The 24,790-nt window shown below is 40.2% G+C and overlaps 1 long non-coding RNA gene across 1 annotated transcript; it reads left to right on the top strand.

The window, feature by feature from the left end:
• The first annotated feature begins 5,013 nt into the window (after positions 1-5,013).
• On the top strand, positions 5,014-6,742 carry LOC131179903 (uncharacterized). Its single transcript, XR_009148835.1, has 2 exons — positions 5,014-5,854; positions 6,433-6,742. It is a non-coding gene; the product is annotated as an uncharacterized LOC131179903 (long non-coding RNA).
• Positions 6,743-24,790: the final 18,048 nt, after the last annotated feature.

Raw genomic sequence — 24,790 nt, 5'->3', positions numbered from 1 at the left:
AAACGTATAAAATGAATTTATGGATCAAGCCGCGCTAGCCTTACATTGTATATCCTATAAGCAGTATCAATTCATCTTGCTGTATTTTATTTCTACAGGATAGAAACTCTTGCTCTTTAAGTCGATTGTATTGAGGTTTACCTTTTGGCAATGGATTAGTTCAGAGCTGCCCTAATTATCCTTTCTATTTTAATAAAATGTGCTGCTTACATATCCATAAATGTCCAAAACTATTAGCAATTGATCAATTAATTAAGCATGATTCTCTGAGGCTATGTTAAGCTCGGATCAAGGCAAGAAAATCTTAAATCCAATTAATTATTTGAGCCTGACAGTTTTAATTAGAAGCAATCTAAATAAAATTTTGTAATATAGCCTGTGTTTCATGCGAAGTATAACTTGTTTAATTATTACGTAATTCTGGTTATGACTTGGTTTAATTTAATTTCATTTTACAAATTCTATATATAATATATGTCTACTTCATTGTAAATATTTAATCCTGTTTGGTAGAAAAAACTAACTCAAAAATGGAAATGAATGGGTTTCATTCCCTTTATGAGTGGAAACTCAATTTTTTTCATTCTTATTCTCATAAATTAAAGAATCTGATTCTTAAATCATCATTCCCTTTTTCAATCTAAGGAATTAAAATATAAAAATGAGAATGACAATCTTATTAAAGGCAAAATAAATTTTACCTGTAACACCCCAAAAATTTTAAATTTTATTATTTTATGAGTATTATTGATATTTTAATTTTATTTAAATTTTAAGAAATTATTTGAGATTTTTAGGATTTTAAAAATCGGGTTCGATTTTCCGAAAATATAAATTTAGATGATTTTTAAAAATTAATTTAAAGACCACGTGGCAAAACTAAAAATATATTTGGAGTCTAAGAATTTTTCTGAGTTTTCTGGAATTTTTTCGAAATTTTTGGATCTCGTTTTCGGTTCCGAGACAGAGTAAAAATTCAAAATTTTGTATCCTGAATCGAACCGGCCGAATCGAACCGGACCAGATCGGACCGGTCGAATCGGACCGACCTTTTCTTTTTCTTCTTTTCCCTTCCCCACGCGCGTTCGACCTCTCTCCCTTTCTCTCTCTTTTTCTCTCTCCTCCCTCCTCCCCTTGCCGCGCCGCCGCCTCCCCTGCCACCCCAGCTCGCTGGCGCCCACCCCCAGTCGTCCCAGCCCACTGGCCGCCGCCCCAAACGGCCGGAAAACGCCCGCGAACTCCCCTCCCTTGCGCGAGTGACTTTTCGACTTCCCGGCTAAAATTCGATCGATCCGGCCACCAATCGGATCGGGTCTTGTGTCTAAATTTATCTACTCATTGAGAGCTTTCCATAGACACCAAGAACACCGAAATCCATCGAGCGGTTTGTCCAATTTTTGCCCGGGAAGTTTTAGCCTATTTTGACTTTCGGGCTAGATTTCTCGCAAACCGTGAACCCCCACGAGAAAACCGAGAATACTAGAGCGCTCCACTCGTCGAGAGCTTCGCGGGGATATAAATTTCAAAATTTTCCGACACCGTTTTTTGGTAGGTTCCACGGAATTTTGCAGTATTTTTTCGAGCATTAAATGAGCTTAGAAAATTCTGAAAAATTTATGTACTAACCCCCATGTTGTGGGCTTCGTGTAGGTATCCTCAATTCGCAGAAATTCGACAGTTGACAGGGTTTGTGAATTTCTGGCCAAATAGACCCGTTACCGGAAAAGTCTCCGAATTGGACCGAGGTTTTGGCTACCCCCCAATTGTCAGATGTCCCGAGCGCGTCCCCGGAGTCGGAATCGGCAAAGGTAAACCCGAACCTTGCTTTTTTATAATTTTCTAGTACTTAAATAGGATTAAAAATCCATAAAATATTCGTGATAGCTCAGAAAATTATGATTCTTTTTGCACTAGCCTAGTAATATTGCTAAGGACAGCGGGGCAAAGTTTTAAAATTTTTAGAGCTTGTTTGGGTAGTTTTTGCAAAAATGATCAATTATAAGGACTAAATTGAAATTTTACATATTGTGATGGAGGACTGATTTGATGGGCCCAGGAGGAGCTGTGTGATGTGATTAAGTTGTGGATATATGGATTGTGAATATAGAAGTGTGTTTTGAGCCATTTTGCAGGTTGGGTAGGTCATAGGTATAGGGGAGACTCTGCCGGATTTTCGGCACGACTTAGGACGTACTTGGTCTTTTCTTGATTTGTATTGAGTCATTTGTATTAAATAATTGTAATATAATTGTCAGGTGAGCCGGGACAGCCTTCTTCCTCCGCCCAGCCGCCACAGTGACCGTTATCAAGTATGTGAGTAAAATATTAATTTTAATTATAATTTCACTATTATTATATGTTCAAGCATGCCCATGCATCACTTATATGCATATATCTATGTAGATAAACTTTAGGCACGATTTATGTTGCATTCATAACTGTGAAAGTGCCATATATGTTGTTGTGGTAATTTGGAGCAGTGTGCGTGCGTTGGCGTGCGTGTGATGTGGTGTGAACTATGGATAGGACGGGTAGACACGGCTTGAGATCTTCGCTGGGACCCGGTTCTTCGGGGTAGACACGGCTTGAGTTCTTCGCTGGGACCCCGATTTGGTTATTAAGTGGAAGTCCGAGCTGAGTTCTTCGCTGGCACAGTTGGAATTAAGAGAGTTGTATAAGGGATCAGCTCCCATATACTATGATTGATATTATTGGGTGTGTGAGTGCTCCAAATTACCTTTTTGATGTTATGATGTGAAATTATTGCTGGTGTTGCATTTCACTTTACAGGGTGCATTAGTTTTAGATAGTTATAGAGATTATGGTTAAAATTGATAATTTTACTCTCTGAGTCGAACGCTCACTCCTGTTCAATCTTTTTCCAGGCCACAGGAGGATATTTTTGAGGTTAACCTGCTTTCTTCCTCGCAGGTCGATTAGTAATGTTTGTATAAACTTGTTAAATCTTAGAATTTCCGCATGTGTTAGAAATGTTTATTTGATATGGGTCTGTAAACTAAATTATTATTTTGGACCTGTAATCTTAATATTCTATGCATGTTTGATGGATTGGATGAGGGAGTTGAGCTCCCATTTATTTTTATGCTGATGAGTATGTGGAGGGTGAGCTGAGCTCCCCAATTGAGTATTTATTGTGTTTACAGGTCGGGTGAGTCAAAAACTCCCCGTTGAAAGGTCCATTTTATGGCCGGACTCTGTCCGGTTGATTTCTTGAAATTGGGCCCAAATGGGCCTTAGAGTTGGGTTAAGTGAATAGTTAGGCTTACTACGGGCCTCGGGGGCTTTAGGCTGGCCCAGGTCCTAGTGCCGGTCCGGCCCATAGGTTGGGTCGTGAAAAATGTGGTATCAGAGCTTAGGCTCCAGATTCTTAGGGAATGTTCATCTAAAGTGTTGGGAAGAGTCTACTAGGAGTCACATGCGAAAAAATAGGGTCCACATTCATCTTGCATTGTCATCTTTGCTTTTAGTTTCTGCTTCATATATTGTGTGTAAATATGAGTCTATAGAGCTATGTAATGTGCAGTTTTGAATTTTGTGGGCTAATACTGCTGAATTTCAGGAAAATGCGTAGAAGCAGGAGAGCTGCCACTGCACCAGAACCAGATGTGCCTGACGAGGTGTCAGCACAGGATAAGACGCCTGCCCCGAGGAGGCGAGGTAGGAGGCCTAGAGCAGCTCAAGTAGAAGAGCAGCTGCCAACAGTTCAGGATCAGTCTTTCATGGCACAGGGTCCCATGGACCCCATGGCAGCTACTCTAGCTGGGTTGCAGAGAACCATCGATATGATGGCGCAATATATGGTCCACCCTCCACAGCAGCAGCAGTCCACCGCACCAAGAGGGGAACCTTACAAGCAGATAATAAATTTCAAGAAGTTAGTGCCTGGTACTTATGATGTGTCAGACAATGCATATCGGTTTTTGGATTCCTGTAGACAGGCAGGAATAGAGTTGCAGTTGACTAATAGAAGACTTGTAGAGTATATGCAGCATGTTATGGGGCCTATACCTGGACAGCGGATGAATGACTACATATTACCTCGGATGGAGGGTTTGTCGTGGACTCAGTTTGTGAAACTGTTCATCAATCGGTTTGTGCCAGAAAGCTTCAAGGATCAAAAGCAGTGGGCCTTTGAGGCCTTAAGACAGAATGGCAAGTCTGTAGATGAGTATGCTATAGAATTTCTGGAACTGAGCAGATATGCCCCTACAGCAGTAGCTACAGAAACTATGAAGGTGAAGAGATTCCTAAAGGGGCTTGACAGGAGGTATGCAAACTTGGCCATGATGTCGGATCAGTCTTTTGATGTGGTGTGTAACATCCAGGATAAAAAAAAAAAAAAAAATTGATTGATGGGAATTGGCGTGTGACAGTGGGTTTTCCCACTGTCACAGCAGCCATTTTTATAAAAAAAAAAAAAAAAAAAAAAAATTTCAAAAGAAAAACGGGAGGAGGACCCCCCCCCCCCATTTCTCTTCTTTCCCTCTCCTTCCCTTTCTTCTTCTTCTTCTTCCTTTCTCCGGTGACCGGCCGGCGACGTCCCAAGCAGCTCCCCACCGGCCGGCGACCCTCCGGCGACGGCCATAACCACCAGAAACGGCGGCAAGGGAGGGAGAAGAGAGAGAAAACAGCGCACGATGGCGGCGGCTTTCCTGCAATTCGGCTTCGTCCGACGTCCGATCGAGGCGATTCCGGTGGCGTTGGAAAGCTTGTTCCGAGAGCTTTCTTTTGATACCAATTTTGAAGCAAATGGAGGTCGGATGAGTGAGATATGGAGGAGAGAAGTTTCGGGTTTTTCAAGCTTTTTCGTCAGATCTACGACGATCCGACCGTTGGATCGACGATCCGAGACCACATATGGACTGAGGAAGAGGAGAGGAGCATGGGGGTATGATCAGATTCGGAAAATGTTGCCGGCGACCGGCTGCCACCGTGCTCGGTGCAGTGCGGTGGCTCGGCGAGCTATGGAGATGGTTCAACTTCGAAGCTTCCTCATAAATTTTTGGAATTTTTGAGACACAGATAAACTTTGGGTAAGACAATTTTTATTATTTCGCTGTCTGTGGAGCATAAATACAGTGTTTCTTAAACAGGAAAAATTGGAGAAAAATTCTAAGAAAAATATATGATGAAAGTAAAATTATTTGGAGATATTCTATGGTGTTAGTTGAATTTTTGAGTGATTGTAGAATATTTTTGAGAAATATGGATGGATTTTAGTTAGATTTTTAGTATATGGGCATATAAGATTATTTGAAATTAAGATATTTAAATTTTATATGCTTGGTTGAAGCTTGAGGATGGAGGTTTAAATATGTGAATATTAAATTGGGTTAAATTAAGAATATGTTAGCTGTTGAAAACTTAGGAAATTGAGTAAAATTCTTGAATAAAATATTCATGGGTGATTAGAAAATTACAATTTATTTTGCCATAGCCTTATAATATTATTAAGGACCGCGGGGCAAAATTTTAGAATTTTTAGAGCTTGTTTGAGTGGATTTTTGAAAAATGTCAATTATAGGGACTAAAACGTAATTTTTAAGATTTTGAGTATTGTCTGATTAGGAGGGCCCAGGAGGGGCCATGTGATATTGATGAGATGTGATTGTGGGAATTGAGAATTTAGAAGTGTCGTTTGAGCCTTTTTGCAGGTTGGGTAGGTCCCAGGTATAGGGGAAACTCTGCCGGATTTTCGGCATGAATTAGGCTGTCTATTGCCTCTTTAGAGTTTTATCTTAACTTAGTACTAATAAATTTATAATTTAATTATTAGGTGATCGAGGTCAGCTATTTTTCTGCATCCAGCAGCCACAATAGTCATCGGTGTACTGTGAGTAAAATATTAATTTTAATTGTAATTTCGATATTATTATATGTTCAGCATGCCCATGCATCACTTATATGCATATATTTATGTAGTTAAACTCTAGGCATGATTTATGTTGCATTCATAACTGTTGATGTGCCATGGATGTTGTTGTGGTAATTTGGAGCAGTGTGCGTGCGTTGGCGTGCGTGTGATGTGGTGTGGACTATGGATAGGACGGGGTAGTCACGGCTTGAGTAATTCGCTGGGACCCGATCCTTCGAGGGGTAGTCACGGCTTGAGTAATTCGCTGGGACCCTCGATTTGGTTATTAAGTGGAAGTCCGAGCTTGAGTAATTCGCTGGCACCAGGTTGGATTTAAGAGAGCTGTATAGGGGATCAGCTCCCATATGTTATGATTGATACTACAGGGTGTGTGAGTGCTCCAAATTACCTTTTTGATGTTATGATGTGAAAATGATGTTAATGTTGCATTTCACTCTACAGGGTGCATTAGTTTTATATAGTTATAGAGATTATGGTTAAAATTGATATTTTACTCTCTGAGTCGAACGCTCACTCCTGTTCAAAAATTTTTCCAGGCCACAGGAGGAGTTATTTTACAGAGCAACCTGTTTTCTTCCTCGCAGGTTTAACGTCAATTATTTAATTGTTTTACTATTTTTTCTAAATTAAAAATCTAGAACTCTGCATGTGTTAGAAATAGTGTGGACCTTGGTAGAGGTTGTGTTAACTTAAATTTTTAAGATTAATAAATGAAGATTTGTATGGTATTTAAACAGTTTGTAAATGAGGTAACAGGGTTGAGCTGGGCTCCCCTGATTTTAGTTTCTGAAAATTTCTGGGCTAAGTTGGCCCGAAATGAAATTATAACAGTTTGATTTAAATTAATTTATATGCATATTAGGCCTAAATTGTGGGCCTGGTTATGGATTTGAGGAATAGTTAGGCTTACTACGGGCCTCGGGGGCTTTAAGCTGGCCCAGGTCCTAGTGCCGGTCCGGCCCATAGGTTGGGTCGTGACAAAGTTGGTATCAGAGCTTAGGCTCTAGATTCATGGGAAATAAAATACTTGGGAGTGTAAAAGGAGTCTTGTTAGAATGTTACATGCGGAGTATAGGATTCTGTTTTGTCTTTTTTGTAATTCTTTGTTTCTAGATTCTGCGTTATACCTCGGAAAATATAAAAGTGCCTCAATTAGTGTCTTGATTTTCGTGGAGTACATAGAAATGTGAAATAGAGTTAGTAGACATGTGAGGTCTATCATGAGGATACGTACTCCAAGAAATGCTATGTTTCTGTCTGTATGGCTTTAAATAGTGTGCCCATTTCGTGCAAGGCACGAGTACATAAAAGTAAGTCCTGAAAGTACAGTTGCCCTAGATAAGGATGAGGATACCACTGCTGGCAATCATCAGTAGATGACCCAATGTAATAAGTTTTTGATAATAGAAGATTCAAGAGATATAAGAAATTGGGAGACCTAGTATGTCAGTACGTATCTTAGTAACTATACAATGTTCTCTATGTCCGCTCCGTAAGTCGCAGATTACTGATCGACATGAGATTATTGTGTAGAGCTGCGCATCCCCGTGGTGCTCCATAATGAGGGTGTTTGAGATGGCTTCGCTTTGGTACGATTATGCGTAACGAGTTCTATATTTGCAGAGGAGTTGGGAACTCCTGGCTAAGAGTCTAGAGTTAGAATATTGAAAGGTCATAGTTGGGTGATAACTAGAGTCAGTGACTCAGTTACCCCAGCATGAGCTAGAGTTACATCAAGAGTTGCCATCGACTGCAGGTTTGGACTAGTTGCAAAGTAAAGGTGACACTTATAGAGTGAGAATAGTATACCTTGTGTGTATCAGTATGGAATAAAGTACAACCCTACTACCTAGAGAAGGTCGAAACTATGAATTGATGATTTACAGAGCTATGATATGATGAGAGAGACATTAATTTGACATGGTTTGGGCAAGGTGGTAAATGTAGTACCTTTGTTGCAGCAAGTTAGGGTGTAGTCCTATCTTTTCAGAAGGGATCGAAAGTTATTACTAATAATGGTGACCAACCAAATAGTGCCCCAGATGGGACTGTAGAGTGTGGTAGAGAGTAGTTGGCTCGGGTATCCCGCAGAGGATACAAGTTTCATTATAGGAATCATATATAATCAGATCACGATGGATGTAAATCCTTTGAATTGGATGACGGGTTTGGGTGCCCGGAATCTTAAGTTTTGGCAAATTGAGTAAACATGGAAAATAATAATAATAATAATAATAATAATAATAATAATAATAATAATAATAATAATAATAATAATAATAATAATAATAATAATAATAATAATAATAATAATAACAAATAAATAAAATTACTGCAGAATCAGTTCTCGAGGTAGTAAAGGTATTATGTAAGCTAAAGGATAAGAATAGAAATCATACGATAAAGGTATGACCGCAATTTCCTGAGTTCTTTTCTAACTTCATATTGATCAAAATAATAGTATAATCTAATTATAATAGTGTTAAGAGAAATAAATTAGCAAAGATAAATTATAGAAGGCCAATGGATAGAAAAAGTACAGAACGAAAGTTTGGACAATTCATTGCAGATGCAATATAATCTAAATGCTAGTGGAAGTACTAGCTAGAGTGGTCAAAGGACCAAATCTGAGTAGCACAGACATATGTTAACGCGATAGAGACTCTGAAAGATATAGTTAGCAAGTACAGCTATTATGTTAGGAAGAAGAATGGAACCAGGGATAGAATAGCCAAGTTCTATTTTGGGTAAGACAAAGGAAATAAATGAAAGGACAACCTTAAGAGCGCTTAATAAAAGGAACAAAGTTAAGATATAGGATAGGCTAAGTGTTATTCTTGGCAAGGAGAATGACAAGGATGGAAAACCCAAAATGGGACCACATTAGTGAGAAAAGTGATGGAGGTATGGAATACAATAATAATGAGTAAATGTTAGAAGGTGTGCGATGGTATTGCGGACTACCTAAATAGGTAGAGAAAGAGAAGTTAGTAAGCAGTAAGTTGAATAAAAGTCAGTCTAAGGGATCAAATAGGTATGATGAGAGGAAAAGAATGATAGATAATGACACATAAGTTTTAGGTTAGACTTTTGAGATAGTGAGAAGGTAGTTAGAGGTTCGTTATGAATGTCAGGCAAACATTTTTAGTGTGATCAACAGAATCACTTTGCAGTGAAGTAATAACGATGTAACAACGATGAGGGGTAGAATGAAAAGTGACAAGTATGGATGGTAATAAATTACTAGAAAGTTCAAGGATCAAATTAATGACCATAGATAAGGGTGGAATTAGTGTTTGAAGAATTTATTAGTGAGAGAAATCTTTCAGGAATCAACAAAAGTTAAGGGCACAATATAAACGATGATAGATATGAATCATTGGTCGAGTATGAGTAAAGTTAATAAATTATAAAATATTTTGTCAGGAAGGACAATGGTACGGTAAAGTGTTCATGCAGATGATATCTTATAGGTAGAGCACAATTGTGCTAAGAGATGATGAAATTTGAAGAGAAAGACCAAGAAACATAGATTAAACGTTATTATATGGACAATCGGGCGTAGTTGAATATAAGAGGATATTTTTCTTTCTTTTCAAGTTTAGTTTGTGCTATTGGTTCTAGAGGGTTATATAAGGAACGGAGACAGAGTCAAGGAGACCTAGTTATTTGAGAGTTTGGTAGGCACCAATTCATATACAATTTCGTGATATGAGAATGACTGTAAGTGCATACCTAGTGTTAAGTATGAAAGGACGATCAGAGTAATGGCAGGAGTTAAATTGAGTTAGCTACTAAGGTTTGCGACTGTTCTAAACTATGAGCTAGATGAAGTACTATTTATGGATGAGTTTCAATAGATGAAATTGTTACTAATGGGAAAAGTTGAGGCTAAAATTTGGAAAGCTATAGGCAGTATATGTGAGTATATTAAGGAGAATGAACACATAAAGTATTTTGTTTAGAATTACGGCATGGCACACATTTCCCACAGCAGTGTTAGTTCAGATGAAACTCATAGTTTCAACGGCTCCTATCCATCCAGGATGAGCAATTTCCTACTGAGGTTAGTGGGGAATGATAATGTTCTGATAGTTAAGTTGGAAAAAGGGAATACAAAAAGAATTTTCTGTGGTTAATTATAAGTGTTACATAAGGTGAAGAATGTACTGGCAGGAGTAAGCCATAAGGTTAAAATTCTCGAAGTAATGGAACTAGTAATCAAGATAAGACTAAGAAATAAAATGAAAGTTAAAGTTGATGATGGGATGGACATCCTTGAAGGAAAAAGGTGTAAGGGTGAAATAGGACTAAAATTAAGGAATAAGTACAGCAGGTTGAAAGGATATCAACAATACCAAAAAAATAGGAAAAGGGAAGTGGATAAGATGTAAAGGACAGAAAAAGAGCTCGATAGAGCCAGTTATAATGATGAGGATAAGGAGGAATAGGTATGCTAGGAACACACTAAGAGATTTATTATGAGATGATAGATTAAAGGAGTAGTAGAGCCTCGATCTGAGTGCTAATGTGTCAGAAATAGGCCACATACTAAGAAGCTAAAGGAAGAAGTCTAGATATTTCCATTCCAGAGAAGGAGTGAGAATTGATAAAGTCGCATGGATTGAGTTGTCAGGAAAATAAACACGTTTGTCATATAAGAGAGGAGACCCAGTTTGCTTTCTAATATTGATAAATGGTACACTTAGCCCTTGGAGGGAACTCTACCTGACTAGTTACATAAGATGGATAGAGGTTGGTCTAAGTACCTTAGTAATGACACAAAAGAGATTAAGAATTCGAAGTTGCATGGGAGTGAGAAGATTTATAGGTGTTGACCACTGAAGTCATAGGAAGAGTGAAGATCTCGAACAAGATGCCTAGATTAGGTGCTACAGGAAAGCTACTCATAGGATACCATGGAACAAGGAACATAAGTTATGTCATTGGGGAAAACAGAGATTATTGAAATAAAGGGATGAGGACTGAAATCACCAAGAGACACGTTAGGGCGTAATAAAAGTGAGGTAAGCGCCAAAGTTAATTAAAGTTATCAGATATCAAGTCGAGAGTAATTGAGTTATAATGAATACCTGAGATGATAGAAAAATGGTCAATAAATAATTACAAGATAAAATCCCTCTAGAAAGAGATGATTACAAATAGGACACTATGGTAGAATCAGAGAGCGGTAGAATGTCACATATAATATACGAAGAGTTTGAAGAATAGATGTTTTATCAATCTCTGTATAGCTGAAGAAGTAATGATTGCACTTGTTCTAATAATCTTCTTTTCCCTCATTTCTTTGTTTATTCGAAAATTCGAGGACGAATTTTTCTTAAGGGGGGAAGAATGTAACATCCAGGATAAAAAAAAAAAAAAAAAAAAATTGATTGATGGGAATTGGCGTGTGACAGTGGGTTTTCCCACTGTCACAGCAGCCATTTTTATAAAAAAAAAAAAAAAAAAAATTTCAAAAGAAAAACGGGAGGAGGACTCCCCCCCCCCCCCATTTCTCTTCTTTCCCTCTCCTTCCCTTTCTTCTTCTTCTTCTTCTTCCTTTCTCCGGTGACCGGCCGGCGACGTCCCAAGCAGCTCCCCACCGGCCGGCGACCCTCCGGCGACGGCCATAACCACCAGAAACGGCGGCAAGGGAGGGAGAAGAGAGAGAAAACGCGCACGCACGATGGCGCGGCTTTCCGGCGCGATTCCGGCTTCATCCGACGTCCGATCGAGGCGATTCTGGTGGCGTTGGAAAGCTTGTTCCGAGAGCTTTCTTTTGATACCAATTTTGAAGCAAATGGAGGTCGGATGAGTGAGATATGGAGAAGAGAAGTTTCGGGTTTTTCAAGCTTTTTCGTCAGATCTACGACGATCCGACCGTTGGATCAACGATTCGAGACCACATATGGACTGAGGAAGAGGAGAGGAGCATGGGGGTATGATCAGATTCGGAAAATGTTGCCGGGCGGCCGCCACGTGCCGCGGTGGTGCCGGCGGTGGCTCCGGCGAGCTATGGAGATGGTTCAACTTCCAGAAGCTTCCTCATAAATTTTTGGAATTTTTGAGACACAGATAAACTTCGGGTAAGACAATTTTTATTATTTCGCTGTCTGTGGAGCATAAATACAGTGTTTCTTAAACAGGAAAAATTGGAGAAAAATTCTAAGAAAAATATATGATGAAAGTAAAATTATTTGGAGATATTCTATGGTGTTAGTTGAATTTTTGAGTGATTGTAGAATATTTTTGAGAAATATGGATGGATTTTAGTTAGATTTTTAGTATATGGGCATATAAGATTATTTGAAATTAAGATATTTAAATTTTATATGCTTGGTTGAAGCTTGAGGATGGAGGTTTAAATATGTGAATATTAAATTGGGTTAAATTAAGAATATGTTAGCTGTTGAAAACTTAGGAAATTGAGTAAAATTCTTGAATAAAATATTCATGGGTGATTAGAAAATTACAATTTATTTTGCCATAGCCTTATAATATTATTAAGGACCGCGGGGCAAAATTTTAGAATTTTTAGAGCTTGTTTGAGTGGATTTTTGAAAAATGTCAATTATAGGGACTAAAACGTAATTTTTAAGATTTTGAGTATTGTCTGATTAGGAGGGCCCAGGAGGGGCCATGTGATATTGATGAGATGTGATTGTGGGAATTGAGAATTTAGAAGTGTCGTTTGAGCCTTTTTGCAGGTTGGGTAGGTCCCAGGTATAGGGGAAACTCTGCCGGATTTTCGGCATGAATTAGGTCATCTATTGCCTCTTTAGAGTTTTATCTTAACTTAGTACTAATAAATTTATAATTTAATTATTAGGTGATCGAGGTCACTATTTTTACGCATCCAAAGACCACAATAGTCATCGGTGTACTGTGAGTAAAATATTAATTTTAATTGTAATTTCGATATTATTATATGTTCAGCATGCCCATGCATCACTTATATGCATATATTTATGTAGTTAAACTCTAGGCATGATTTATGTTGCATTCATAACTGTTGATGTGCCATGGATGTTGTTGTGGTAATTTGGAGCAGTGTGCGTGCGTTGGCGTGCGTGTGATGTGGTGTGGACTATGGATAGGGCGGTAGTCACGGCTTGAGTAATTATTGGGACCCGATCCTTCGAGGGGTAGTCACGGCTTGAGTAATTCGCTGGGACCCTCGATTTGATTATTAAGTGGAAGTCCGAGCTTGAGTAATTCGCTGGCACCAGGTTGGATTTAAGAGAGCTGTATAGGGGATCAGCTCCCATATGTTATGATTGATACTACAGGGTGTGTGAGTGCTCCAAATTACCTTTTTGATGTTATGATGTGAAAATGATGTTAATGTTGCATTTCACTCTACAGGGTGCATTAGTTTTAGATAGTTATAGAGATTATGGTTAAAATTGATATTTTACTCTCTGAGTCGAACGCTCACTCCTGTTCAAAAATTTTTCCAGGCCACAGGAGGAGTTATTTTACAGAGCAACCTGTTTTCTTCCTCGCAGGTTTAACGTCAATTATTTAATTGTTTTACTATTTTTTCTAAATTAAAAATCTAGAACTCCGCATGTGTTAGAAATAGTGTGGACCTTGGTAGAGGTTGTGTTAACTTAAATTTTTAAGATTAATAAATGAAGATTTGTATGGTATTTAAACAGTTTGTAAATGAGGTAACAGGGTTGAGCTGGGCTCCCCTGATTTTAGTTTCTGAAAATTTCTGGGCTAAGTTGGCCCGAAATGAAATTATAACAGTTTGATTTAAATTATTTTATATGCATATTAGGCCTAAATTGTGGGCCTGGTTATGGATTTGAGGAATAGTTAGGCTTACTACGGGCCTCGGGGGCTTTAAGCTGGCCCAGGTCCTAGTGCCGGTCCGGCCCATAGGTTGGGTCGTGACATGGTGGTTGATCCAGCCAGACAGATAGAGATTAGCTATGCTGTGGATGACAGCGGAAGAGCAAAGAAAAACAGAGCAGAAGGTTCTTCAGGTGTTCCCCACATGGGTACTACGGATAGCGGTGGCCAAACTACTTACAGAGGAAGAAGCAGGAATAAGAGGAGTGGTTTTTGTAACACCCCTGATTTTTTATATATTATTATTGGGCTTCGTGTAGGTATCCTCAATTCGCGGAAATTCGACAGTTGTCCGGATCTGTGAATTTCCTACAGACAGACTCTAGGAAAAGTCTCCGAATTGGATCGAGGTTTTGGCTACCCCACCATTGTCGAGCATCCCCAGCGCGTTCGAAGTCTGAATCGGCAAAGGTAAACCAGAACCTTGCTTTTTCGTAATTTTCTAGTGCTTAAATAGGATTAAAAATTCATAAAATATTCGTGGTAGCTTAGAAAATTACGATTCTTTTTGCAATAGCTTAGTAATATTGCTAAGGACCGCGGGGCAAAGTTTTATAATTTTTAGAGCTTGTTTGGGCAATTTTTGCAAAATTGATCAATTATAATTACTATATTTATATTTTTGCATATTGTGATGAATGATTGATTTGATGGTGAGAGGATGTGCTGTGTGATGTGATTGAGTTGTGGATATATGGATTGTGGATATAGAAGTGTGTTTTGAGCCCTTTGCGGGTTGGGTAGGTCCAGGTATAGGGGAGACTCACTGATTTCGGCATGACTTAGGGCGTATTTGGTCTTTTCTTTATTTGTATTGAGTCATTTGTGTTAAATAAATGTAATGTAATTGTCGGTGAGCCAGATGACCTTCTTCCTCCGCCACCGCCACATGGTGATTGTCGTCCAAGTGTGAGTAAAATATTAATTTTAATTATAATTTCGATATTATTATATGTTCAAAGATGCCCATGCATCACTTATATGCATATATTTATGTAGTTAAACTCTAGGCACGATTTATGTTGCATTCATAATCGTTAATGTGCCATGAGTGTTGTTGTGGTAATTTGGAGCGGTGCGTGCGTTGGCGTGCGTGTGATGTGGTGTGGACTATGGATAGGACGGGGTAGTCACGGCTGAGTTCTTGGCTGGACGTTCCTTCGAGGGGTAGTCACGGCTTGAGTTCTTATTTGGGACCTCGATTTGGTTTATTAAGCGAAAGTCCGGCTTGAGTTCTTCGCTGGCACCAGGTTGGATTTAAGAGAGCTGTACAGGGGATCAGCTCCCAATATATTATGATTGATGCTACAGGGTGCGTGAGTGCTCCAAATTACCTTTTTGATGCTATGATGTGAATATGATGTTGATGTTGCATTTCACGCTACAGGGTGCATTAGTTTCAGATAGTTATAGAGATTATGGTTAAAATTGATATTTTACTCTCTGAGTCGAACGCTCACTCCTATTCAAAAATTTTCAGCCACAGGAGGATATTTTTTTGAGGTTAACTCGCTTTCTCCTCGCAGTCGATTACTCGCTTTGTATAAACTTGTTAAATCTTAGAATTTATGCATGTGTTAGAAATGTTTATTTGATTTGGGTCTAAACTAAATTATTATTTTGGACTGTAAACTTAAATGTGCTATGCATGTTTGATGGATTGGATGAGGGAGCTGAGCTCCCATTTATTTTATGTTGATGAGTATGTGGAGGGTGAGCTGAGCTCCCCAATTGACTATATATTGTGTTTACAGGTCGGGTGAGTCGAAAACTCCGTTGGAAAGTCCATTTATGGCGGGACTCTGTCCGCTTGTTTTCTTGAATTTGGGCCCAATGGGCCTTAGAATTGGGTAAATGAGCAGTTAAGGCTTACTACGGGCCTCGGGGCTTTAGGTGGCCTGTGTCCTAGTCTTGGTCCGGCCCATAGGTTGGGTCGTGACAAATGTGGTATCGAGCTTAGGCTCGATTCTTAGGGAATGTTTATCTAAGTGTTGGGAAGAGTCTACTAGAGTCACATGCGGAGTATAGGATTACTTTCGTCTTTTCTGTAATTCTTTGTTTCTAGATTCTACGTTATACCTCGGAAATATAAGATTACCTCGGTTAGTATCTTGATTTTCGTGGAGTACAGAAATGTGAAATAGAGTTAGTAGACATGTGAGATCTATCATGAGGATACGTACTCCAAGAAATGTTATATTTTTGTCAAGATGGGTTTAAATGGTGTGCCCATTTCGTGTAAGACACGAGTACATAAAAGTGAGTCTTAAAAGTACAGTTGCCTAGATAAGGATGAGGATACCACTCTTGGCGTCATCGTTAGATGACCCAATCGTAATAAGTTTGTGATAATAGAAGATTCGGGAGAGATAAGAAATTAGGAGACCTAGTGCATCAGACGTATCGTAGTAACTATACAATGTTCTCGATGTCCGCTCTGTAGTCAGATTACTGATGCGACATGAGATTATTGTGTAGAGCTGCGTGCATCCCGTGGTGCTCCATAATGAGGGTGTTTGAGATGGCTTGCTTTGGTACATTATGCGAGCAGAGTTCTATATTTGCAGAGGAGTTGGGAACTCTGGCTAAGAGTCTAGAGTTAGAATATTGAAAGGTCACGGTTGGGTGATAACTAGAGTCGATGACTCGATTACTGACATGATGAGCTAGAGTTACATCAAGAGTTGCCATCGGACTGCAGGTTTGGACTAGTTGCAAAGTAAAGGTGACACTTATAGAGTGAGAATAGTATACCTTGTGTGTATCAAGATGGAATAAAGTACAACTCTACTACCTAGAGAAGGTGAAACTATGAATTGATTATTTATAGAGCTATGATATGATAAAAGAGTCATTAACTTGACATGGTTCTGGCAAGGTGGTAGATGTAGTACCTTTGTTGCAGCAAGTTAGGATATAGTCCTATCTTTTCAGAATGGATCGAAGGTTATTGCGATAATGATGACTTATGGAATAGTGTCCCGGATGGGATGTAGAGTGTGGTAGAGAGTAGTTGGCTCGGGTATCCCGGAGAGGATACAAGTTCCATTATAGGAATCATATATAATCGATCACGATGGATGTAAATCCTTTGAATTGGATGACGGGTTTGGGTGCCCGAAATCTTAAGTTTTGGAATTGAGTAAACATGGAAAATAATAATAATAATAATAGTGTTAAGAGTAATAAATTAGCGAAGATAAATCACAGAAGGCCAATGGATAAAGAAAGTGCAGAATGAAAGTTTGGGCAATTGATTGCAGATGCAATATAATCTAAATGCTAGTGGAAGTACTAGCTAGAGTGGTCAAAGGACCAAATCTGAGTGGCAGGACATATGATAATGCGATAGAGACTCGAAAGATATAGTTAGCAAGTACAGCTATTATGTTAGGAAGAAGAATGGAACCAGGGATAGAATAGTCAAGTTCTATTTTGGGTAAGACAAAGGAAATAAATGAAAGGACAACCTAAAGAGCGCATAATAAAAGGAACAAAGTTAAGATATAGGATAGGCTAAGTGTTATTCTTGGCAAGGAGAATGACAAGGATGGAAAACCCAAAATGGGACCACATTAGTGAGAAAAGTGATGGAGGTATGGAATACAATAATAATGAGTAAATGTTAGAAGGTGTGCGATGGTATTGCGGACTACCTAAATAGGTAGAGAAAGAGAAGTTAGTAAGGTAAGTTGAATAAAAGTCACTAAGGGATCAAATAGGTATGATGAGAGGAAAAGAATGATAGATAATGACACATAGGTTTTAGGTTAGACTTTTGAGATAGTGAGAAGGTAGTTAGAGGTTCGTTATGAATGTCAGCAAACATTTTTAGTGTGATCAACGTAATCACTTTGTAGTGAAGCAATAACAGCAGACAATAGTAGGGGTAGAACGAAAAGTGACAAGTCTGGATGGTTATAAATCAGTAGAAAGTTCAAGGATCAAATTAATGACCCTAGATAAGGGTGGAATTAGTGTTGGAATAATTTATTAGTGAGAGAAATCTTTCAGGAATCAACAAAAGTTAATGGCACAATAAAAACGATGATAGATATGAATCATAGGTCGAGTATAAGTAAAGTTAATAAATTATAAAATATTATGTCAAGAAGGAAAATGGTACGGTAAAGGGTTCATGCAGATGATACCTTATAGGTAGAGCATAATTGTGCTAGGAGATGATGAAATTTGGAGAGAAAGACCAAGAAACTTAGGTGAAGAATGTGCTGGTAGGAGTAAATCATAGGGTTAGAATTCTTGAAGTAATGAAACTAGTATTCAAGATAAGACTAAGAAATAAAAAGAAAGTTAAAGTTGATGATGGGATAGACATCTTTGAAGGAAAAGGTGTAAGGATGAGATAGGACTAAAATTAAGGAATAAGTACAGCAGGTTGAAATGATACCAACAATACCAAAAATAGGAAAAGGGAAGTGGATAAGATGCAAAGGACAGGAAGAGAGCTCGATAGAGTCAGTTATAATGATGAGGATAAGGAGTGTCTAACCATTGCCCCTGTGTTAACACTACCTATGAGCGGTGAAGGATACACCGTGTACTGTGACGCCTCCAGAGTTGGCCTAGGGTGTGTTTTGATGCGGAATGGAAAAGTAGTGGCTTATGCTTCAAGGCAGCTGAAGAGGCATGAGCAAAACTATCCCACCCATGATTTGGAAATGGCGGCTGTATTCTTTGCACTAAAAATCTGGAGACACTACCTGTATGGTGAAGTGTGCGAGATATACACCGACCATAAGAGTTTGAAGTACATCTTCCAACAGAGGGATTTAAACTTGAGGCAGAGGAGATGGATGAAGCTTCTGGAAGACTATGATTGCCCCATCCACCACCACAGGGAAGGCCAATGTAGTAGCAGATGCTTTAAGCGTAAAATCTTACAGCGTAGCGCACATTTCAGCAGAGAAGAGATCGTTGATTCAGGGAGGTACATGAGTTGATGGATCAAGGTTTAATCCTAGATCTTTGGATGATGGGGTATTGTTGGCTCACTTTTCAAGGAGGCCGGACTTGAGGGACAGAGTTAGAGTTTCCCGACAGAGACCAACAATTGATGAAGATCATAGAAAGAGTACAGCAAGGTGAAGGTGGTGAGTTTGGGTTTGCCAATGATGGCGCCCTAGTGCAAGGTTCTAGGATATGTGTGCCCGATATGGACAACCTCAGGAATGAAATCATGCGAGGCACACTATATACTGTACAATGTCCACCCAGGCTCCACCAAGATGTACCATAATGTGAAAGATAGCTACTGGTGGAATGGCATGAAGGGAGACATAGCAGACTTTGTATCCAAGTGCTTGACTTGTCAGAAGGTGAAGTTTCAACACCAAAGGCTGTCAGGGAAGCTGCAAGAGCTCCCTATCCTAGAATGGAAGTGGGAAATGAGAACTATAGATTTGTAACTAGGTTGCCTCATACCATGCGAGGATATGATTTGATATGGATAATTATAGACCGCTTGACCAAATCGGCTCACTTCTTACCTCAGAAGACTACATACTAGGGCACAGTATGCGGCTCTACATTCGAGAAATAGTCGATTGCATGGAGTTCCGCCCATAATATCCGGCGAGGGTCGATTCACTTCTCGGTTTTGGAGAAAGTTGCGGAGGCACTTGGCACACGTTGAACTTCAATGCGGCTTTCCACCCTCGCATGCACTGACAAATCGAAGGACGATCCAAACATCGGAAGACATGCTTCGCATGAGTGTTTTGGATTTTGGAGGTCAATGGGATGAGCTAGCTTTAGTGGAGTTTGCCTACAACAAGATTATCACTCCAAAGATAGGGTTGGCACCCTATGAGGCACTATATGGAAGAAAGTGTAGGTCTCCTCCGTGTTGGACAAATGGGGAAGCAAGGGTGCATGATGTAGACCTAGTGCAAGACACTTGAGGTAGTTCCTTTAATCGTGGAACGATCGATGACTTTTCGAGAGAAAAGTTATGCAGACCCAGACGGAGGGATGGAGTTTGCGATGGCGACTATGTATTCTGAAGGTATCTCCAATGAAGGGAGTCATGAGATTCGGAAAAAAGGGCAAGTTGGCACCTCGAAGATATCGGACATTTTGAGGTTACGGATAGAGTTGGAGGCTTGCCTACCGGTTGGAGCTACCACCCAACCTCTCTCACGCTTCATCCGTGTTTCACATCTCCATGCTCAGAAATACATTCCGATCCTTCTCATGTACTCATTAGGATGTGATAGAGCTAAAAGAAAATTTGACATTTGAGGAGCAGCCTGTAGCCATAGTGGACTACCAAGTGAGACAGCTGAGATCAAAACAGATCCCTATGGTTAAGGTTTTGTGGAGGAGTCAGTCGGTGGAAGAGTGCACCTGGAAGTCAGAACGGGACATGCGTAGCAAGTACCCTTATTTGTTCAATGTATAATCATGTGCTTTATTCTGCCTTGTGTAAAATTCGAGGACGAATTTTCTGTAAGGGGGGAAGAATGTAACACCCCTGATTTTTTATATATTATTATTGGGCTTCGTGTAGGTATCCTCAATTCGCGGAAATTCGACAGTTGTCTGGATCTGTGAATTTCCGGCGAACAGACCTACTCTGGAAAAGTCTCCGAATTGGATCGAGGTTTTGGCTACCCCACCATTGTCGGGCATCCCGAGCGTCAAGTCGGAATCGGCAAAGGTAAACCCGAACCTTGCTTTTTCGTAATTTTCTAGTGCTTAAATAGGATTAAAAATTCATAAAATATTCGTGGTAGCTTAGAAAATTACGATTCTTTTTGCAATAGCTTAGTAATATTGCTAAGGACCGCGGGGCAAAGTTTTATAATTTTTAGAGCTTGTTTGGGCAATTTTTGCAAAAATGATCAATTATAAGGACTAAATTGAAATTTTTCCATATTGTGATGAATGATTGATTTGATGGGCGGGATGGGCTGTGTGATGTGATTGAGTTGTGGATATATGGATTGTGGATATAGAAGTGTGTTTTGAGCCCTTTTGCAGTTGGGTAGGTCCTAGGTATAGGGAGACTCACTGATTTTCGGCATGACTTAGGACGTATTTGGTCTTTTCTTTATTTGTATTGAGTCATTTGTGTTAAATAAATGTAATGTAATTGTCAGGTGAGCCGGGACAGCCTTCTTCCTCCGCCCAGCCGCCACAGTGATTGTCGTCAAGTCTGTGAGTAAAATATTAATTTTAATTATAATTTAGATATAATTATATGTTCACCATGCCCATGCATCACTTATAAGCATATATTTATGTAGTTAAACTCTACGCACGATTTATGTTGAATTCATAATCATAATGTGCCATGAGTGTTGTTGTGGTAATTTGGAGCGGTGCGTGCGTTGGCGTGCGTGTGATGTGGTGTAGACTATGGATAGGACGGGGTAGTCACGGCTTGAGTTCTTCATGGGACCCGCCTTCGAGGGGTAGTCACGGCTTGAGTTCATCGCTGGGACCCTCGATTTGGTTTATTAAGCGAAAGTCCGGCTTGAGTTCTTCGCTGGCACCAGGTTGGATTTAAGAGAGCTGTATAGGGGATCAGCTCCCAATATATTATGATTGATGCTACAGGGTGTGTGAGTGCTCCAAATTACCTTTTTGATGCTATGATGTGAATATGATGTTGATGTTGCATTTTACTCTACAGGGTGCATTAGTTACAGATAGTTATAGAGATTATGGTTAAAATTGATATTTTACTCTCTGAGTCGAACGCTCACTCCTGTTCAAAAATTTTTACAGGCTACAGGGGGATATTTTTTTGAGGTTAACCTGCTTTCTCCCTCGCAGGTCAATTATTACTGTTTGTATAAACTTGTTAAATCTTAGAATTTCCGCATGTGTTAGAAATGTTTATTTGATTTGGGTCTGTAAACTAAATTATTATTTTGGACCAGAAACTTAAATGTGCTATGCATGTTTGATGGATTGGATGAGGAGCCGAGCTCCCATTTATTTTATGTTGATGAGTATGTGGAGGGTGAGCTCCCAATTGACTATATATTGTGTTTACAGGTCGGTGAGTGAAAACTCCCGTTGGAAAGTCCATTTTATGGACTTTGATTTAAATTGTTTTCTATGAATTTGGGCCCAATGGGCCTTAGAATTGGGTAAATGAATAGTTAAGGCTTACTACGGGCCTCGGGGCTTTAGGTCGCCTGTGTCCTAGTCCGGTCCGGCCCATAGGTTGGTCGTGTGGTTTTAGACACAAATCCCGAGGGTTCGCACTGTGGTACGGATCCAAAGAGTGGTCACGGTCGGTATGCAGCCTGGTGCAGTTTAGGATCCTCCTTGGCACCTTGTGCACAGTGTGGAAGAGGACATTCAGGACCTTGTATGATGGGTTCAGGAGTATGTTTCAGGTGTGGCCAACCAGGTCACTTTGCTGGGGAATGCCCCGTGTTCAGTGAGCCACAGATGGGGTCACAGGGTTCTGTTGCAAATGTTCCTCGCCAGTTGTATCCGGGTGCTTCCAAAGATGGCAGTGCGATTCGATGGCCAACAGGGCTGAGGACAAGGGGGACGTGGATTTGGAGGCAGATCAGGAGGTAGAAGTCAGTATCAGGGTTCTGCCACTCAGGGTAGGGGTCAAGCTCGGGTTTTCACACTGACCCATCAGGATGCTCAAGCTTCAAATGCAGTTGTGGCAGGCATTCTTCTGGTCTGTTCCTATGAGACTCGTGTTTTGATAGATCCGGGTGCTACGCACTCATTTGTCTCCCCTGTGTTTGCCATGAGATTGGGTAGAAACCCTACAACTTTAGAATGCCCTTTGTCGGTAGCTACCCCACTTAGTGACAACATAGATGTAGATATAATTTTTCCGGGTAGCCCAGTAGTAGTGGATGGAAAGATCCTCCCAGCAGACTTGGTTCCTCTACCAGTGATTAATTTTGATGTAATTTTGGGGATGGACTGGTTGGCAACTCATTATGCCACTTTAGACTGCAGGAACAAAAAGGTGCATTTCCACATACCTGGCGTGGAAGAGTTTAGCTTTGATAGTGACAGAAGCGTGGCTCCATATAACTTGGTGTCAGCAATTAGTGCTAGAAAAATGTTGAGGCGTGGATGCCAAGGGTATTTGGCATTGGTGAGAGATACATCTGTAGAAGGTGTCAACATGGAAAATGTTCCTATTGTCAGAGAATTCATGGATGTCTTCCCTGAAGAGCTTCCAGGGTTGCCACCAGAAAGGGGAATAGAGTTCTGCATTGATGTTGTTCCGGGTACAAACCCCATATCAACGCCACCTTACAGGATGGCCCCAGCAGAATTGAAAGAGTTAAAGGAGCAACTACAGGAGCTGTTGGACAAAGGTTTCATACGTCCTGTTCTATTCGTGAGAAAGAAGGATGGGTCATTGAGGTTGTGTATTGACTACAGACAGCTGAACAAGGTTACTGTGAAGAACAAGTATCCACTTCCTCGGATCGACGATTTGTTTGATCAGCTCCAAGGGGCTAGATTCTTTTCCAAGATAGACCTGCGATCAGGCTATCATCAGTTGAGAATTAGGAATGAGGACGTATCCAAAACGGCATTCAGGACAAGATATGGTCATTATAAGTTCTTGGTGATGTCTTTTGGACTCACTAATGCACCAGCAGCCTTTATGGACTTGATGAACCGGGTGTTCAAGCCATTTTTGGACCGTTTTGTCATCGTATTCATAGATGACATTTTGGTATACTCTCGGACCGAGGAAGAACACGTGTGGCACTTGAGAATGGTGTTGCAAACTTTGAGGGAGCACCAGCTATATGCCAAATTTTCAAAATGTGAATTTTGGCTAGAAAGCATCTCATTCTTGGGACATGTGGTTTCTAGTGACGGCATTCAAGTGGATCCCAAGAAAATTGAAGCTGTAACTGATTGGCTTAGGCCTACAACAGTAACTGAGGTGCGAAGTTTTCTAGGTCTAGCTGGCTACTATAGGCGTTTTGTGCAAGATTTTTCCAGGATAGCAGCTCCCTTAACTAAGTTGACTCGGAAGAATGTTCCATTCATTTGGACAGATGACTGTGAGGAGAGTTTCCAGAAGTTTAAGGAGTGTCTAACCACTGCCCCTGTGTTGACACTACCTATGAGTAGTGAAGGATACACCGTGTACTGTGACGCCTCCAGAGTTGGCTTAGGGTGTGTTTTGATGCAGAATGGAAAGGTAGTGGCTTATGCTTCAAGGCAGCTGAAGAGGCATGAGCAGAACTACCCCACCCATGATTTGGAAATGGCGGCTGTAGTCTTTGCACTAAAAATCTGGAGACACTACCTGTATGGTGAAGTGTGCGAGATATACACCGACCACAAGAGTTTGAAGTACATCTTCCAACAGAGGGATTTAAACTTGAGACAGAGGAGATGGATGGAGCTTCTGAAAGACTATGATTGCACCATCCAGTACCACCCTGGGAAGGCCAATGTAGTGGCAGATGCTTTGAGCAGGAAATCTTCTGGCAGTTTGGCGCACATATCAGTGGAGAAGAGACCGTTGATTTGGGAAGTACATGAGTTAATGGATCAATGTTTAATCCTAGATCTTTCAGATGAGGGGGTATTGTTGGCTCATTTTTCAGTGAGGCCAGACTTGCGGGACAGAGTTAGAGTTTCCCAGCACAGAGACTAACAATTGATGAAGATCATAGAAAGAGTATAGCAAGATGAAGGTGGTGAGTTCGGGTTTGCCAATGATGGCGCCCTTATGCAAGGTTCTAGGATATGTGTGCCCGATGTGGACAATCTCAAAAATGAAATCATGCAAGAGGCACACTATACCCTGTACAATGTCCACCCAGGTTCCACCAAGATGTACCATGATGTGAAAGATAGCTACTGGTGGAATGGCATGAAGAGAGACATAGCAAACTTTGTGTCCAAGTGCTTGACTTGTCAGAAGGTGAAGTTTGAACATCAGAGACCGTCAGGAAAGCTGCAAGAGCTCCCTATCCCAGAATGAAAGTGGGAAATGATAACTATGGATTTTGTGACTGGGTTGCCTCGTACCACGCGAGGATATGATTC

The sequence above is a fragment of the Hevea brasiliensis genome, chromosome 5 (genome assembly GCF_030052815.1).
Source record: "Hevea brasiliensis isolate MT/VB/25A 57/8 chromosome 5, ASM3005281v1, whole genome shotgun sequence".
Taxonomy (NCBI): domain Eukaryota; kingdom Viridiplantae; phylum Streptophyta; class Magnoliopsida; order Malpighiales; family Euphorbiaceae; genus Hevea; species Hevea brasiliensis.
This window is presented reverse-complemented; position numbering and strand designations above follow the sequence as displayed.